General features: G+C 35.1%; 1 non-coding gene across 1 annotated transcript; it reads right to left on the reverse strand.

The window, feature by feature from the left end:
* Nucleotides 1-2,571: 2,571 nt before the first annotated feature.
* On the reverse strand, nucleotides 2,572-2,678 carry LOC121208062 (small nucleolar RNA R71). The gene has a single exon (XR_005903081.1). It is a non-coding gene; the product is annotated as a small nucleolar RNA R71 (small nucleolar RNA).
* Nucleotides 2,679-8,076: the final 5,398 nt, after the last annotated feature.

Below are 8,076 nucleotides of genomic sequence, written 5' to 3' on the forward strand. Positions count from 1 at the left end.
GAATTTCATAACTACTAGAACTCAACTTTTGCATTTCATGCAATTTGGTCCTTTTATCAATTAAACATGTAATTTATAATGCCCTGAATAATTTATTTTTGTTTCAATAAATATTTGACATAAGTGTGTATCTGGTTCAGTGGTTATTATATATAGGATTTTTCCTAAGTCATTTATCACCTTTTTACTTAAAATTGTTGTTAAAACTAAATAATTGTTTAATAAATTAATGAAATATATGAAAATATGAAATTAGGACATAGAAATTATTAAAATATGATTTTATGCTTTATTATATAGTTTTCATACAATAAATGGCTTATTTTATATTTATTTGAATAAATTATATTTTTAAGACATAAAGTGGGCCATGCATAATTAAATTAAATAATAAAATATAAAATTATATTTAATAATTCATTTTAAAATATTTCATTAATAATTTGGGTTTTAAATTAATTAAATTAATTGAATAAATTTTATTCTTTGGTCCTCTAACTTGTTGATTTATTCTAGACAGGTCGATAGCTTTGTTGGATTACAAAACCGTCCAAATTGGGGACCAAGTCAACCCAAAATTCGGCTACACATGGCTGTCCATAAACCACTTTTTGGTTTAATTGCACAAGGTCCTTGAAGAGTTGAAGAAATTAGAAATTTACCTGAAGATTTGCACTTGACGAGTCTCAGTCTTGAGTTGTTGTGGCATTCAAATTGACCAAAAATTAAGCAAAAATCAGCTCAACTTCCTCAATTTATGTCCAGTCATCCATGGAAGATGCTTCAAAAGATGAAAACTCCTATTTTTTAGTAAACTATCCCCCTCTACTCTCCTATAAATAAGACCTCATTCTCACATTTCTACTCATCCCTCATCACTCATCCTTTATTCCTCATTCATTCTCTTAGCATTCTTCTTTTCTCCCCATGCCTATCATCATTTTTTCATAAAGATTTTAGCATTTGAGCCTCTCAAAGAACCCTTGGTCGGCCACCTTAGAGAACCATCAACAAAAGAGTAAAGTAAAGGAACAAAGGAGCCTCGTCAGTCAGAGTCTTGGGTGACAGCCACTCAGAATTGGGTTTAATCTTTCTTTTCTTTAATTTAATTAAAAGATGTTTTCTATGTGTTCTTTGTTCTTATTTACAACAATATTAGATTAATTTTATTTAAGCGAGGATGATTACTTTCATTAAATAATATTTATTAGATTCATGCTTATAATGTTTGTGCCTCAATCGATCATGTTTTCAATTAAAATCAAGTTTGTATTTAGTTCATACATGATTGAAATGCACCTAAATTAGCTGAGCAATCCTAACCAGAAGATGGCTAGTGGACGCATAATTGAAATGTGCATGCTCAATTTAGATCCTAACCTGATTAAATTGCAGGTTGCATAACAACCATAACTAGGCTCTGTTATCTGCATAATTTTTAGATTTGTGTTATTAAACTGTTTCAAACCTAACACATTCCTATTACCTTGCATTAATACTAAGAAATCCTCAGTAAATAAGGATCAGTAAAATGTGTATTTACTAAGTAAAGGATTCTGAAAGGACCTAACGTGGTTTCCAAACTCATGAAAGATCGAGTTGCCATGAAATGTTTTTCCGAATATTACTAAGCATGTTGATAATAAGTTGAGTTTAATTAAAGTATTTTTCCTAGTTTATTTATGTTATAATTGTTGCAAATTGTGTTTAATTTTGCTAAAATCTATTTCATTCATATAGTTTGCATACTTAGGTTAATTTGCATTAGGGATCATTGCATTTAGTCTAATATATTTTAATCATCACTTCTCAACTAAATTGTGTTTTTATTTACCAAATTGTTAATATAATTGTACAAATTAAGTGACTTAGCACAAATGCAATCCCTATAGAGACGATAACTCGATACTTACTTATTACTTGATGACGGCTGTATACAATTGCACAAACCTACGCATTACAAGTTTTTGGCACCGTTGCCGGGGATTGTCAACTGTTGCCATAGTCATTTCTTTCGTGAAATTATTTTTTCCAATTTGATTTATTTTTAACATTACTAACTTATTATTTTTAATTTTGTGATTTTCTTTTCAGGTGTTTATGAGCATAGATCGAATTATCAATTTACTCCTTATAGACCCTCAAATTGAGCGAACTTTCAAACAAAGAAGACATGAATGAACAACTCAAAGACAAGTCGAGATGGACCTTGCATCAGACAATATGCTGTGCCACTTTTCAGTAAGTTAAATCCAGGAATTAGAAGGCCAGATATTGAGGCAACCCAATGAATTGAAACTAGTGATGTTTCAAATACTACAAACGGTGGGCCAATTTAGTGGTATGCCCACGGAAGATCTACATCTCCACGTTCGATTTTTTATGAAGGTGAGTGATCCATTCAAGATAGTGAGTGTGACTAAAGGCGCACTGAGGTTGAAGTTATTTTCGTACTCGTTGCAAGATCGAGCACGGGCATGGATCAATTCATTGCCACTAAGTTCCATATCTACATGGAAAGAATTAGCAGAAAGATTTTTGGTTAAGAATTTCCCGCCTAGCAAGAACACTAAGATGAGGAACGAGATAACAACTTTCCAACAATTGGATGACGAGTCTTTGTATAAGGCTTGGGAACGATTCAAGGAGCTACTTCATAAGTGTCCTCATCATAAGATTCCTCATTGTATTCAGTTAGAGACATGCTATAATAGTTCAATGCACATGCAAGATTGATGGTAGATGCTTCTGCGAATGGTGCAATTGTGTCTAAGTCTTATAATGAGGCTTATGAAATCATCGAGAGGATCAGGAGTAATAACTATCAATGGCCAAAAAATTGTAAGGCTTTAGGAAGAAGTGTAGACAAAGTCCATGAAGTTGACACCCTCACTTCGTTATCAGCTCAGGTATCGTCTATTTCCTCTATGTTAAAATAGTTTACCGCTAATAGTACTAATAATTTTGCAACTCGGTCACCAAGTCCGTACGAATTAGTTTCCTGTATGTACTGTGGGGAAGGTCATTCTTTTGATTGTCCATCAAATCCCGAGTCAGTGTACTATGTGGGGAACCAATATCAAAATAGGAGTGGACAAGGACCCCAATCCAACTTCTATAATCCTTCATGGCGTAATCATCCTAACTTCTCTTGGAGCAGCCAAGGAAATGGATCGAACCACAACTAATTGCAGCATAGACTCAACCAATCTCAAGGGTTTAATCAACAAGCTTCAAAACCACCTCAAGCTGAGGCATCAAACAGATTGGAGAACTTGTTGAAAGCGTACATGGTAAAGAATGACGTGTTGATCCAAAGCCAAGTAGCAACACTGAAAAATTTGGAAAATCAAATGGGTCAATTAGCTACAGAGCTTCGTAATAGACCACAAGGAACCTTGCTGAGCAATACTGAGAATCCAAGAAATTTAGGTAAAGAACATATCAAGGTAGTGGCATTGCAAAGTGGTAAAATTTTAGAACCCTTATTAATTGATGCCAAAGATAAGCCCGTTGAGAAGAATCAACCATCTGTTGAAATTCCTACACCAAAGTAATCAGAATCCGCAAAGACTGACAAGGTAAATCCTAACTTAGTGAATTCAGATACTTTAACATCTTCTTTAGATACAGATTTACCTATTTAGAAAAGTTGTCTAGTTCAACTGAAAGTTCCATCACCTCCATATCCACAAAGATTGCAGCAACACAAAAAGAAACAGGAGGTGCAATTCAAGAAGTTTTTGGATGTTCTAAAGTAGTTATAGATCAATATTCTATTAGTGGAGGCTTTAAAACAAATGCTGAATTATGTGAAGTTTATGAAGGATATACTGTCCAAGAAGAAATGACTGAGTGAATATGAGACTATTGCCTTGACAATGGAGGGCAGTGTGTCCCTACCGAACAAACTACCACCAAAATTGAATGACCCAAGAAGCTTTACCCTGTAACATTGGTGAATCTTTCTGTGGTAAAGCTTCGTGTGATTTAGGAGCAAGTATCAACTTGATGCCTAAGTCTATTTTCAAGATGTTAGGGATTGGTGAAGTAAAACCTACAACTGTGACACTTCAGCTAGCAAATCGATCTTTAGCATATCCCGAGGGAAAGGTCGAGGATGTTTTGGTAAGAGTCGATAAATTTAGTTTTCCTGCTAATTTCATTGTCTTAGATTTTGAAGCAGATAAGGAAGTGCCCATCATCCTTGGGAGACCTTTCTTAGCCACAGGAAGAACGTTAATTTATGTACAGAAAGATGAACTCACCATGCGAGTTCAAGATGATCAGGTAGCCTTTAACATTCTTAAAGCGATGAAATTTCTCGATCTAGCTAAAATGGAAGAGATAGAAACCTTGGTTTCTATGGTAAGTAATTTTGAAGAAGATCCATTGGAGAAAGCCTTAGATCTTGACCTTTTGGAGGATGAAGAAGGTGAAGAAAACATTGCTTTGATGGAAGCCAATCCGAGAAATTTTATTTAATCCACACGGTTTGAACCGTTGAAGTTCGAAGTCAGAGAATTTGTCCAACCCAAGTTGTCAATCGAAGAACCACCTAAACTCAAACTACTTTCCCATTTGAAATACGTTTATTTAGGTGACTATTCTACTTTATTCTATGATCATTTCAACAAGATCAAGAGGAGCAACTAATTATTGTTCTAAAGAAATTTAAGAAAGCAATTGGTTGAACCATAGCTGATATTTGAGGAATATGCCCTTCTTTTTGCATGCATAAAATCATTTTGGAAGAAGGTGAAAGAGATCGAATTAATGGGCAAAGGAGGTTTAATCCTATTATGAAAGAAGTTGTGAGAAAGGAAGTGATCAAATGGTTAGATACAGGAATCATCTATCCTATTTCAGATAGTTCGTGGGTAAGTCTGGTACAGTGTGTGAGAAAGTTGGAATCACGATTGTCGAAAATGAGCATAACGAGTTAATTCCAACAAGAACTATTACCGGTTGGAGAATCTGTATTGATTATAGAAAATTCAACAAAGCCACTCGGAAGGAGCATTATCAATTGCCTTTTATGGATCAGATGTTAGATCAACTAGCAAGTACCAAAGTTACAGTATTTACTGACCATGCGGCTATTAAATACTTGCTTACAAAGAAAGATGCGAAACTGAGGCTAATTCATTGGATATTGTTACTCTAAGAATTTGATCTTGAGATCCAAGACAAAAAAGGTGTCGAAAATCAAATAACTGATCACCTGTCGAGGTTGGAACAAGATGAGGTAACTCGATCATGTGTGCCTATCAATGAGAGTTTCCCAGATGAACATTTATTTGAGGTAAATCGAATTCATGAAACACCTTGGTTTGCTGATTTTTCCAATTATCTTGCATGTGGAATAATTCCTCAAGAAATGACATACCAACAAAGGAAAAAATTCATTCATGATAGTCAGTATTATTTTGGGGAGGATCTGTTTTTGTTTAAACAATGTGCAGATAATATAATTTGAAAATGTGTAGCTGAAAGTGAGATTGCTGAGATCTTGTATCATTGCCATTTATCTCCAAGTGGGGGACACTTTGGTGGTTCACGTACTGCAGCAAAGATTTTGCAAGCAGGGTTCTTTTGGCCTACGCTATTTAAAGATGCTTATGCTTATGTGAAGAAATATGATAAAGGCCAAAAGGACCGAGAATATATCGAGGAGGAATGAGATACCCTTGACAAACATTTTAGAGATTGAATTATTTGACGTATGGGGCATTGACTTCTTAGGCTCATTTTTTTCTTCGTATGGGAACAAATACATCTTAGTTGGGGTTGAAGCTGAAGCATACCCTACAAATGATGCTAAGGTAGTCATGCGATTCCTACATAAGTATGTGTTTACACGATTTGGGACACCAAGAGCTATTATTAGTGATGAAGGTTCTCACTTTATGAACAAATGGCTTAAGTGGTTGCTTGACAAATATAATGTGAAGCACAAGATTGCTACTACCTATCACCCCCAGTCCAATGGGCAAGTTGAGAGAGTGAACTGTGAAATCAAAGGTATCCTTGAAAATGTAGTACGCCCTAGCAAAAAAGATTGGTATTGATGGCTTGATGTTGCATTATGGGCCTATTGACCAGCATTTAAGACACCGTTAGGAATAACTCCTTATCAGTTAGTTTTTGGTAAGGTATGTCATTTGCCATTAGTGTTGGAGAATAGAGCTCACTGGGCCTTGAAGTAATTGAACTTTGATCTTAAGCAAGCCGGTGAGAGAAGGATGTTACAACTGGATGAGTTGGAAGAGTTGAGGTTGTTTTCCTATGAGAATGCCAAAATGTGTAAAGAAAGATTAGAAAGATGGCATGATAGTCATATACAACCAAGCAAGTTTAAAGAAGGTCAGAAGGTTTTGTTGTCTAATTCAAGGTTGAAGTTATTTCCTAGGAAGCTTAAATCCCAATGGAAAGGACCCTATACCATCTACCGTGTGTATCCTTATGGTGCTATTGAATTATACGACAATTACGGATGTATGTTTAAGGTTAATGGTCAACGTCTCAAATATTACTGGGATGGTGAAGTTGAGCGAGTTGAATCCTCATTCAAATTAAAAGACCCTTGATTTTTCATGAACTCATTTTGTAAATAAATAAATAATTAGAACTTATTTCTTAGCTTATTACATTTAATTAATTCTGTCTAAGGAGATTGGAACTTAAGCGGGACCGCTGTGACCCCTCTAACCTTTCTTGGGAATTAATTTAATGTAATTTCTTAAGAAGAAATTTTCTATTTAAAATTTAAAATTTTTAAGTTTCATTTGTTTTGTTTAAATTTTAAAAGGGGGTCAAATTTGGCCCAAGTACAAATCAGTTTTTTTCTTGAGATAAGACAGTTTAAGGTTGAGGCCCAAAATAGCAGCATAAAGGAGGGAAAAATCCATACCTATTGCTGCCACTCCCATTGCTTACCGCCCAAGTAACCTTAATGTAACTAAATTTTTGCTACATATTGCTCTAATTTGTCCCTATATTAACCTCTCTTCATTCTACTATTTTTCATATCCCTCAAAGTAATTTGCTTACACCCTAAAAATCCCTAAATCTCCATTTTGTGCCGTCAACCTCAAATCCCAAAAGAAACTCTAGTTCTCTTCCCTTTTTGCTGAAATTAACTATTGCCGCTGCAAGAAGATTGTCGAAGCACCAACTTTGTTGCCGCACATTGCCATTGTCACCGCCATACACTACCGTTGCTGTTACACGCTATTATTGCCGCCGTACCACCCTTGCCATCACACGATTTTTGCCGTAGCAAGTTCTACCCACTTGCTGATTTTTTTTCTTTCCAGTAAGTAGAAACTTTCCTGAATTTTTGGGAAAAGATACCATGTCTCGCAAAAGAACTAGATAATCAAAGACTCCTGAAAACTCGATTTTGATCGATGAATAAGTGAAAAAGAGATTTGATTCAATTTTCAAGCATCAACCTGTGATGCCAGAAAAAGGCTTTAACTTAAAAAGTAATGATTTGATGGTTGTTCCTATGCCAATTAGAAAAATAATCAATGCTCTCCAGTGGGAACGATTTTGTGATGCTCGTTCACTTCCCGATGATGAAGTAGTTCAAGAATTCTATGTAATTTTGACGACACCAGATGCTACTGAGGTCATCATTCGAAAGAAAAAGGTACCTCTTACTTCTAAGTCCATCAATGATTTGTTTAACTTACCTGATATTAAAGAAGATGAGTACTACCCTATGATGAACAATATCAATTGGGATTTTCTTCAATAAGTGCTTGATGTTGTGACAAATTCGGGATCCCAATGGATTATAAGAAAGTATGGAAGCCATTCTTGCTGAAGGGAATACCTAAAACTAGTAGCAAAGGTGTGGTTTTCTTTTGTTCGCTACAGTTTTATGTCTATCTCACATAGTTCCACCATCTCGATAGACTGGATGCTCTTGTTATATACAATCTTGATAGAAAAGTCCATTAATGTTGGGAAAATTATCCTCAAGGAGATTCACGATTGTGCTAAAAAGAAGGCAGGAAGTGCTTATTTCCCATCATTAATCACTTCACTTTGCTTAAGGGCCCATGT

This window comes from Gossypium hirsutum, chromosome A01 (assembly GCF_007990345.1).
Source record: "Gossypium hirsutum isolate 1008001.06 chromosome A01, Gossypium_hirsutum_v2.1, whole genome shotgun sequence".
Classification (NCBI taxonomy): Eukaryota; Viridiplantae; Streptophyta; class Magnoliopsida; order Malvales; family Malvaceae; genus Gossypium; species Gossypium hirsutum.